The sequence below is a fragment of the Rattus norvegicus genome, chromosome 5 (assembly GCF_021556685.1).
Source record: "Rattus norvegicus strain SHRSP/BbbUtx chromosome 5, alternate assembly SHRSP_T2T, whole genome shotgun sequence".
Lineage (NCBI taxonomy): Eukaryota > Metazoa > Chordata > Mammalia > Rodentia > Muridae > Rattus > Rattus norvegicus.
The window spans coordinates 58,082,429-58,094,127 of record NC_141538.1 but is presented as its reverse complement, the minus strand read 5'-3'; the positions used below and the strand labels follow the sequence as shown (position 1 = coordinate 58,094,127).

The 11,699-nt window shown below is 37.9% G+C and overlaps 1 pseudogene; it reads left to right on the top strand.

Annotated features, from left to right (window-relative positions):
- The first annotated feature begins 8,918 nt into the window (after positions 1-8,918).
- Positions 8,919-11,471, top strand: Rbsn5l-ps1 (rabenosyn-5 like, pseudogene 1; annotated as a pseudogene).
- The last annotated feature ends 228 nt before the right edge of the window (positions 11,472-11,699 follow it).

The following is an 11,699-nucleotide window of genomic DNA, read 5'->3' as shown; positions in this document are numbered from 1 at the left end:
AAATATCAATGCATTAACATTTCAAATAGAGGAAAATAAGACTTTTAAACAGAACTTTTAATGCTCAGATATGAATTTATTTCTCATGTTTTACACATGAGCATATAGAAAGGAAACATGGCAAAATAAAATACAGTGTATATACTACCTATGGAAAACTGATATAGTACTTATATATCTTATACATAGATATACTATTGTTTTCTCAAAGGTTCTCTTCATTCTTTTCTTGCTCTGATAGTTAACTAGTTGAAAAAATTATCATACAATCTATTTCTGAGTTGAAAGTAATCTTAGTTTTCAAGAATGTACAAGAGGAGTTGAAGAGCAAATTCTGAGAAATCCTTCGGGAAATCACCCATGTTGCAAGTGCACACTCAAAGCCAGTCTGAATTAAAATATGCTAGCCATGTTTCACAGCAGCCTTGAAAGAAAGTCACATTGTATTCCATAAAAGTATAGGAATAAGCCATTAATTTAAAAAACATAAATATGTAAATTGTTGTTGGTGGGTCTTTTAAAAGTAAAAATCATTTTTGAGATTCATTACAATATTGGTATATTAATAGTGATCTTGAAAGTATAAAATGCAAATCCTTGAATGAAATATCACTACCACATTTAAGAACATACCACCTATATACTCTTCTGAGATCGTATAGACATGAAGTTTGTTCTCTGTGACTACAGGTTAAATATGAAATCAGAGGAAGTATTGAAAGAGCTGAAGGAGCTTGCAACCCATAAAAGCAACAATGCCAACCAACCAGAGCTTCCAGAGACTAAACCACTACCGAAAGACTATACCTGGACTGACCCTGGACTCCAACTGCATATGTAGCAGAGAATAGCCTTGTTGGGGCACTAGGGGAAGGGGAAGCCCTTGGTCCTGCCAAGGTTGGACCCCCAGTGCAGGGGAGTATGGGGGGCCAATAAGAGGGATATATAGGAGAATACCATTTGGGGAATGAGATGGGAGAGAATGGGGGCTTATGGGCAGGAAAACAGGAAGGGGAATAATGTTTGAAATGTTAGTAAAGAAATATATCAATAAAAAAACAAAAAAGAAAGAAAAATGAATAATTCAATTAACAAATATTGATGAGGGTTGAAATCATTTGTGGAGTCCTCACTGCTGTCCTCTAAATTTGAAAAGTGACAAGGGTTTGAAAAGATCTTGTTTTCAAACTAGATCATTTTTCCTAAGATTAGGATGTTGAAGTCACATTTTTAGACACAGGTTACGTTATTCATTCTGATTTGTCTTTTATTTTTTAATAAAAGAAATAGAAATAACAAAAGTATTTATTAGAAATAATTCAAGAGTTACCGTGAATTGATCTCCTTAGAGCAGAAAAAAAATTCCAGGAACTCATCTTAGGATTGAATTTTCAACTGGTCTCTATAGCCTGCTTGTTATACAGTAACCTTTGAGTTTGAATTAGTCAGGAATCATACACACAAGCATTAATGAAATCATAAAGTGGATGTCAAGGATGAGTTGATCTTGATTCCTGCCTTGGAAGAAAATATCAATCCAGTTATTAATAAGTACCATAACGCCAATCAGTATAAAGGAAAATGTCTTTAGATTCATATACAAAATCGAGCTCTTTTATTTCAATTTTAATAACTATGGTGATTTAAAGATACGCACGATTTCTTGATCCCTTAAAATGTCATTTTAGTACAATATACTTTGCTTAATTTTCACACAGTTGACCATTTTTTCTACTTGATAAATTAAGTAAATGGATTTCTGGCTAAGACAGGAAACCATGCAATTTGTAAATTTTCCTTTAACATGCCCAAAACTTACTAGATTACTTTAAACCTTATGAGATTGTAAAATCTGCATTTTGTGCTTTAATATACTCCTGTGAAACTCTTGCCTTTACATCATACACGGAAACAATTTTTAAGTTTTCAATTAAACATTTGATCCATTCAATTGACTCCTGTTTGCGTACTTCAGAATTGCTCCTGTTTCATATAATTTTGAAATATTTCACTATTCAGTCATACATTATTCATTCATACTATTGTTTACATTTAACAGGGAGAAAGTATCTTGGGCACCTTACCTACAATATTTAATTAAAATGTAAAGTAAGTTTAAATTGATAGTGGTAGGACTTAGTATTTTTCCATTAGATTTGAACTTTAAAATAAATGTGGGGAGTGTGTTTATTTACAGGCACTTTGCTAATGGCCTATCTTAGCAGTGTAAAACCCTTCCAGCACCATTGATCTCACTTGACTATACAGTTTCCCTGTTTCTGAAAATTAAAATACTTTCCCACACTCCTCTAGTTTTGTATGTGAAGATAGAATAGATGTTATAAATGAGCATTTTTCTTTCTTCATATAGCTTTGACCAATATACATGGCTAAAAACTAGAATAAATACCTTTCTCAAAAATGTTCAAGCATTCACATAAACAGAAGTATTAAAGTTCGGTTTAAATATTAAGGCATGTTGCATGTACACTGATTAGTGGATTGTTCCAATAATAAGGATAGTGTGAAATACTTGACTAACAATAGTGAGAAACAATTCAAGGAACCACAGATATTTATTGAAAATAATCTTCCTGCTTTTAAGATCCTTTGGCTAAAAGAATGAGAAAGGCATGGGTGAAAGTACAAGTAATTAGGACTTAAGAAGGCCATGGAGCTACTCAAACCTTTGGAAGAAATAGATTGTTGTACGTATTAGAAAAGGGAGCAGAATAAGTCACAAGAAGAATATTATCATTGTGCAGGAGTTCAAGTAATAATATTGGATTTAAACAGGGCACAATGTTCCCAGCAGTGGGAAAGCAAGATCATGCCTACAGTCGTAAATATTTTCACAGAACTGCTTTTGTATTTATCCTATACTGCTTATGAGAACAGTTTATAAGAATGTTTAGAGGCAACATAGCCTGAAGGTTTAGTATATGGCTAGGAATACCACAAATCTGGGAAGCCAGGTAAGCGTTAGTTATCAAAGCTTCAGCACTGAAAAGTGGTACACAATTCAGTCTTCCACTGGTAGGTTTTCACATTGAGCACCTGCTCAATATTTCATTCTTTAATTCAATCAATAGTTTCCTTCAACAAAGAACCAAGGATATAAATGTATCTTTTACTTGTATGTGATGTAACTGTCATCTTGGAGGCTTACTGCTGATTATCTTACCCTTTCTACTTCTTTCTGAATTCAGGTTGCCTGGGTCAGTTCAGATGTTCCGTCTGAAACTCCTCTCCAAGCTGACTGATTCAATCTGGCTTCCCTCAGCTTCTCACTGAATTACTCTGCTTTGCCTCAAAATCATGTTGGCGATGTGTTCTAATCTTCTGGTGCCATCTTATTCTCCAGCTTCAACTGACTCTGTTATACAAATTGAACAGAACTCAATTCCCCTACCCTGCCTCTTCAGCTGACTCCTGAGTGCTTGGATTAAAGATGTGAACCACAGTGCCTGGATATTAGCCCTTCTGTACCTGGAAGTGCTCAGTACCAGGCTGGCCTATAACTCAAAGATTTGCTTGCCTCTGCCTCCTAGGCTTAAAGTCAGGCTTGCTGCTCGATTAAATTTCTTCAAAAAAAAAAAAAGAAAAACCGAAATAATAATAATAATAATAATAATAATAATAATAATAATAATAATAATAATAAATAGTGTAAAACTTAATTCCATGCATCAATATTTCAGAGTGAACGTCAATGATCAATATATGTCAATTAAAGATTTTCAACGTGACCCAAACAGTCCAACTCAAATTTCATTTTCATGTAAAGAAGGAAATGGAGAAAACCATAGTGTAAAATTTTAAAAAGAAATCAAGAGTGACTATTGATATCTAACAGTAAATTTTGAAGACAAGGAATAGATAAGGGATATTGAGAGTATGAGATAATTGCAAATGTGTCAGTTGTCCAAACACAATTATTAATGTTCACATGTTTTACAATACAGCTTCAAAATGATTGAGCCTAGAACTGGTTCTAGGTGGAAAGAGGAAAAAAAATTAAGCCATTATTATACTTGAAGATTTAAGTAGCCTCAATATACATCTACCAGCACAAAATCAGGGAGAACAGAATTCAGTTTGCCAGCATCTGTCAACAGCTATAACTGATACCTCTAAATATGATATTTAGCAAATACAGAGCATGAACTATTTTGCTCTTCACATGTTCAAAAAGGCCAGAAATGCATTTAATGAGCTTAAACCATGTAAGACAATCCTCAGAACTCAATTTGTAAATCAATAGCAGATAGATAACTGGAAATCACAAAATTTATCCAGAAAAGCCAAACAATTTTCATGAACAGAAGAAGCGATAGAGAATTTTCAGTTTTCTAAACATTTATTAAAATGATACACAATTTATTTGAATTTGCAGGATGTAGGAAAATCTGTGCTTAGAGTTACAGTATCAATTATGTTCTATGTTCCATTAGTCAGAAATACAATAATTTAGGTATCTATTAATTTATGCATTCATTTAGGTATCTCTTCTTTCTCTGGGAATTGAAAATCTCTGTGTCACTTCTTGACCATGAACTATTCCATAAAAGTCAACCACATTCATTTGTATGATAGTATTATTCAATCTTTCTATGTTGTATCAAGTTTTTCCATTTTTCTGATAATCACATTATAAAACTGACTTATTACAAAGTAACCAAGAATGTCTGTCTACTTTATGTCTGAGGAGATTTCATCTTCTATGGTTTAAAGTCCATACTAAATACACAGTCATACTGGGGCTGGAGAGATGGCTCAGTGGTTAAGAGCACTGACTGCTCTTTCTGAGGTCCTGAGTTCAAATCCCAAAAAACACATGGTAGCTCACAACCATCTGTAATGAGATTTAATGCCCTCTTCTGGTGTGTCTGAAGATAACTATAGTGTACTTATATATAATACAAAATAAATAAATAAATCTTTAAAACAACATTACACCTCAACGATTGATGCTTTTTATTTCAAACACGGTATGTCTGCCCTTTGTCCTTCTGAACTGGGTAGGTTTCAGATAGTTGTCTTATGCTTAGTGTTAAGGTACATGAATTTAAAAACTACTTTGTCTATTTTATCTGTCAGTATTTTTATACATTAGCTATGTTTCTTGGATGCAATGGTTCTATGATGCGTATGTATTTATCCATATAATTTTCAAATTTATGGAGAATAATTTCAGATATTACCTGTCAGTGTTCAATTCTTTGAGTTTTGGTATATTATATAGTTATAAAACTGTCACATTTTTATCAAAAAAAACTTTTATGAGAACAAATTTAAACATTTTACCTAATTATTTCCTGGCACCCCTGTTCTAATTCTTGCCTCTGTCTCTCAAATTTCTACAGTTCTGTGTAAGTGAAACCTTAAAGGACATTATTTGTTTTTGGTTTGGTTACTTTTGCTTAACGTATGTTCTCATTATATTGTCATTGGTTCCTCTATCATTAAATGACACAGTTTCAAATGATCACATTTTATGTTTTGATGAGTTTATGTGTGACATAAGAGCCTTCTTCCATTGTGCTTCTGTTTTATATTGTCCAGTACTCACAATATCTCCTGTCATGAATGAGAATGGTGAAATATATTTTACCTGTCCATATGTAATAAAACTCACAATTCTTGACTCCACGTTACTAAAATGTTTAGAAATACATACTGGTTGTTTTAACATATAGTGTGTATACCTAAGCACTTATAACCAAAAATTTCTGTTAAATATATGCCATTTCGATTTTAATGAACCAATTGTTCATGTTATTTCTAACCAGCCTGGCATAACAAGGTTTCCCAGAGAAGTCAGTGAAGAAATATGAGGTCACACATAGCGGGTTAAAGTTACTTTAACTTTGTAGATTGCTCTGTCCTTAATTCTTTGCTATTCTAAGACCCAAACCTACTGGCATCTGATAATTTATTTCTGCTCTTAACAGCCAGAATTTAAGAAAAAACATCTGAGTTACTAGGTCCTTTTCTCTCTGGATCTTGAGATCCTCTCTGACAGTCAGTAGTCTCTGAGCTTGTTAAATCTTTGTGAATCAGAGAAGAAACGAAAGGAAAGGAAAGGAAAGGAAAGGAAAGGAAAGGAAAGGAAAGGAAAGGAAAGGATAGGACAGGGTAGGACAGGAAAGAGTAGAAAGGAAAAGAAAAGAAAAAGAATGAAAGAAAGAAAAAAGTTCAGGCATGCAGAAAAAACACTCACTCTGTCTGGATGAAGCAGAGAAAAAAAGCACCAAACACTTTACAGGAATACACACACACACACACACACACACACACACACACACACACACTTGGTATATATGTGCAATGCTACAGAAACCATGAACACACACACACACACACACACTTGGTATATATGTGCAATGCTACAGAAACACACACACGAACACACACACACACACACACACACACACACACACACACACACACACACACATATTTGGTGGTTGGAACAAAGCTCCATAGAGAAAGCCCCAACAACTGCATTTTCCATTCTCAGTATATATGATGTCTCTAAGGAAATGTCAAGGTGGGGAGATGGGAAGGAATGACTGGATGGGTGGGGGAAAACCTTCATAGAAGAAGGAGGAAGGAGGATGGGATAGGGGGTTTCTGGATGGGAAACCAGGAAAAGAGATAACTTTGAAATGTAAATAAATAAATAAAAAATCCAGTAAAAATTAACCGCATGCAACTATCAGGTAGATCCACTACAGAAAGGCAATTTATTACATGATTTTCTGAATACTTTTACTTTCAGATAAGTTCATAGTAAGTTTAAGGTAATGATCAGTTTCTTAAATCAGTAAGGCTTAAGGAATAACAGCAGAATTGTTTACATGTATTTCCATTAAGTCTAGTTCCTGACTAAATATTCATTATTTGTTACTAGCTCCATGAGTTCAATATAAGTTTACAGGGACAATTTTTATGTTACAAGTTAATACAGTTTAGTCAAGAGACAAATAAACTGCCTGTATCTTATTAGTTTTGAAATTTTGTATAGAGACACTAGTTAATAGCTTATTTTCTGTCTTTGTACCTACAATAAATTGTCTATTCCCAGTTTATAACCTTTATTTACCAGATAGTGGCCTCATTCATACCCTAGAATGAATGCTTTCCTTGAGTCTAAATTTGTTCTAAGCCTGCTTTCTTTTCCTAGTGCAATTATCCACATGAAAAAATGCCACATGAAGGTTTACAGAGATCTATTTTCATGTCTTATTTAATTGAGATTGCTTGCATCAATTTAAGAATTCTATAAAATCATTATCAGGAATTGTGATATCATCAATTTGTCTACACAGCATTACTATATGAAAGTAACATCTTCATGTTGATCTGAAGAAAATCTCTCCAGTAGAATGGGCTAATGCCCAGGAATCATTAGGATATGTTGCCCAGGAATCATTAGGCTATGTTGCCCAGGAATCATTAGGCTATGTAATAGTGACAGGAAATGCACATCAACAGCAAGAAGCTATGCTGGATGAAACCTCTGAATGCCTGCATCTCAGAGCTTACTCTTTCCACCCATGCAGATGGAGGGATAACTCCAGAAAATTTATTTGCATTCTGGAGTCTTTCCTAGCTGGAAATGTAATTTTTGTCAGTTGAAGAACTTTTCAAGGAGAATAGTACTGTTCATCTTTAAGGAGAAAAATTATGAGACTGACTGGAGGATTATAAATATGTAGCCAATAGCATTCGTTACTATATAGGGACCCTTCTTTAAAAATGTCATTTCTAATGAGGAAGTTATGATACAAAAATTAAAATGTATAATTTTATTTGTCCAATGTAATTTCACTTTTCATTTTTACTTTTCTTTTTCATTGGATATTTTATGTATTTACATTTCAAATGTTATCCCCTTCCTTCCCTCTCCCATTCCCTCCTCACCCTGCTTCAGTGAAGATTCTCCCACTCCTAACCACCCACTCTTATCTCAACACCCTGACATTCCCCTACACTGTGGGCTCCAGCTTTGGCAGGACCAAGGGCTTCTCTTCCCATTGGTGCCCAACAAGGCCATCCTCTGCTACTTATGCAGCTGTAGCCATGGTACCTCCATGTGTACTCTTTAGTTGGTGGTTTAGTACCTGGGAGCTCTTGGAGGTCTGGTTCGTTGGTATTGTTGTTCTTCCCATGGGGTTGCAAACCCCTTCAACTACTTCAGTCCTTTCTCTTAACTCCTCCATTGGGGCCCCAGTGCTCAGTTCGATGGTTAGCTACAGGACTCCTCATTTGTATAAGTAAGACTCTGGCAGAACCTCTCAGGAGACATCCATTTCAGGCTCTTTCCTGTCAGCAAGCACTTCTTGGCATCAGCAATAGTGACTGGGTTTGGTGACTGTATATGGACTGGATCCTCATGTGGGTTAGTCTCTGGATGGCCTTTCCTTCAGTCTCTGCTCCACTCTGTCCATGTACTTCCCCATGTAAGTATTTTGTTCCCCATTCTAAGGTCTGAACCATCCATATTTTTAAAAATATTTTAAAAGGACTCAGGACTTGACTGCTGTGTGTCAGTCTGTCCCTGGTTTCTGCCTGGCACGCCTGCCTAGTGCCATGCCGCCCAATGGTGATGGCTGCTGCGGGTCTCTGAGGAATCTTGAAGGCAAGGAGTCAGGGCTGGAGTTAGAGATTAAGCTTCAGGCTGAGTTTCTAAAGCCTCAGGAAAGGGTGGTGGCTTGTTCTGAGCCACTACACAGGGCAAAGATGTGGCTGAGATTCCATTTGCTGTAGAGAGGAAATCTCATTCGAGGCCATAATGTCTCTTTCTATGCTGGCTGCTTAAGCTAACACTGCCACAATTCCGCTCCCTTGGGAGGAATCAAGCTGACCCTGCATGAGGTTCCTGCCTTCCTAAGCTTGAGAGAAGCACAACTATGGCATCTCTTGATGACACAGGGGAAATGAAGAAAGGCATCCTGTGGCCTTTGTGCCTGAAGGACTTTTAGTCTTTCTATCAACTTCAGCCACATTATGAGGAGGAACAGTCAGAGAATTGGAATGTCAAAGGGGCAATTAAAGAGAGAGTTTCTTATAGTATCCCAGGCTGGCATCCAGTATAGTGGAGGATGTCCGGGTAATAATCTGCCTGCCTCCACTTACAGATTCTTGGATTACAGATGGACTATTAAACTTGTGTGTAAGCAGTGACTTAGCCTGTATGTTAGAAATATGAACAGCATTCTCCTGGTCCTGATTTCTGTGGGGGTTGAACGAGTAGCTGAAGTGAGAATGAGATGACAGACCCAAGGATATGAATAATTCAGCTATGAAGGGGTTTATCTTTACATGTGGGAACCTCAAGAGCTTGGTGATATGAAAGCCATCTTTCTGACTTCAAAAAACATCGTGCTCCAAGTATTGACCACTATGTTGTTAAAGTCAACAAATTAATAATCAATTTGGAAAACTTACTACATTTGACAGAACAAATACGGAGACTTCACAGATTAGAGCAATAGAATAGTCCATGGTGCCTTGGGTCAATGGATGAGGATGTTCCTTTCTGTCCAGACTATGTGAATAAGTTCAGTATCCGGAACTGCCATTACCAATGCCACATCTGTGGGTCTATCATGTGTAAGAAGTATATGAAACTCATTGGCTAGCCTTGGCAAACTCACCAGTGCCAGCAAGAACTCCATGAGCACACACATAAGTCCCAGCCAGTCACCTAACCATGTCCATGGCTCCCAACAAGACAGCATCAGTAGCATGAGCGGTGTCAGCCTAGTACTAGATTAGAAGTGTGATGATAGCATCTACTGCTGCACAAGAAGGAGAATAACCCTGACATCATGAAGCTCTACAAGATGACATATGCCAGGCAGATTTGGCTGTTTGCTTGCCTGTAGAATCAAGAGAGTGCTCTTGGAAGTTGTTCCCTTGAATCACTTCCTGCCCAAGGGTCGTGGAATGAATTACCAATCAGGACCTGGGAAACTTGGACTTTGCATAGAGGAAGTTGACCAGAAAACTCCTGAATACACCAGGATGCCAGCATTCTTAAATGCTGGGGAGAGCATGCCAATGAACTTCAAGTGGAAGTGAAGAAAGTGTACTAGCTTATAGAGGCTTTAATTAAGATCTTAGCCTTCGGCTTGAAACAAGAATCTTCACATCTAAACGCTTTGTGACTATTGAGGATGATAAGATACTCAGCTACATGATTCATGCAGGAAAGGTTACTCGGTATGATGTTACGGTCTACCAAAGCACAGTTTGAAGAACTGAAACAGAGAAGGAAGCAGGGTCTGGAGCAGATGAGGACCAGAGGACTGTGGAAAGTCAGGCTGCCCTGGAGTCCCGACTGAAGCTTGAGGAAAGACAGAGTAGAGTGGTTTGGCCTCTCATACAGCCAATGGAGACATGATGTCTCTTCAAGGCATTCCTGCCTCCTTGAGAAGAGCTGAGGGTTGGCTCCACTGTCACATGGTCAGGAACAGCGTAAAGATCTATCCTCCAGCAGATCTAGAACATTACATCATTCATCGTGCAGATGCACAGATGAGGAGTGTACACTACAAGAGGACCTCCAGCAGCTGCAAGATGAGTATGACCAGCAGCAGACTGAGAAGGCCATTGGCAACAGTGAAAACAGACCTGTCCCAGAGGCATGCCAAGGAGGAGGACCTGCATCAGGAGCAGAGCTATATATGCTCCACCAGCTAGATCTGGGACGAGGACAAGAGGAATTCCTGGAAGCATCCCTGAAAACACAGACTCTTGTTCTAAATCTCTGAGAAGTTATACCCTTCCCTTCAGAGACCAGCCAAGTGTCTCACACTGATCTTGGCTATTCCTTGGATCAGGACTCCTCCCCACTTCATAGCAACACAGATTCTGATACCTTTTCATCTGGCTCAGCTGTTGTACCCACCCACTTGTGGTCTGAGGCCCCAGCCCTTGACCAGGAATTACTCCTTCAGAGCACCATATCACAGCAAAGTGATAAGACCTTTCTCAACCGGTTTGATGAAGAAGACCTCTCCAGCCCTACAAGAAGGTGCTATCAGCCCTGCTGTTGTAGAGGATTTCATGGGCCCTCCAACTGCTAGAACTAAAGAATACAATCTTTTGGGGGAAAGAGGAGGTAGCAGAGTTGGGGGCGGGGAATCCCTGTACTGACCCAGAGAGTCCAGCACCCAACCCCTTTCATGAGGATTACCATCCCAGGCCTGCCAGTCTAGCTGCCCCTGGACATCCTTTTGAAGAGTGCCCATGCACCATCCCCTTCAAGGTAGACCATGGTAGTGGCATGGAGGCTGAGGAACACATTCGAAGGAGCTGCTGCTCTAGCAAATTGACAAAATAAGGCATACTTGTTTGATGAGAAACAGTGTGGTCGAATGGCTGAGGTTGAGTTTCTGACAAAGAACCTATGGGAGCTGAAGTACACCCTGGCTAAGCAAAAAGAGGCCTCTAACTGACAGCAGTGGGCAGGGCCTGGGCAGAGTCTTTGGTAGCATGATATCAAGTGGGAGGAGGAGAAAGGCAGTCATCTTAATGCAAACAGGTGAGGGGGTGGAAACAGTAGTCTCTTGCTGTGCACTTCGAGGCATTTCCACTACGGTTGAACAAGAATTAGGAAAAAAAAATCAGTTTTCATGTTCTGATTTTTCTGTATTACTTTTTTTGACGAAATGTTCCCCTTTCAG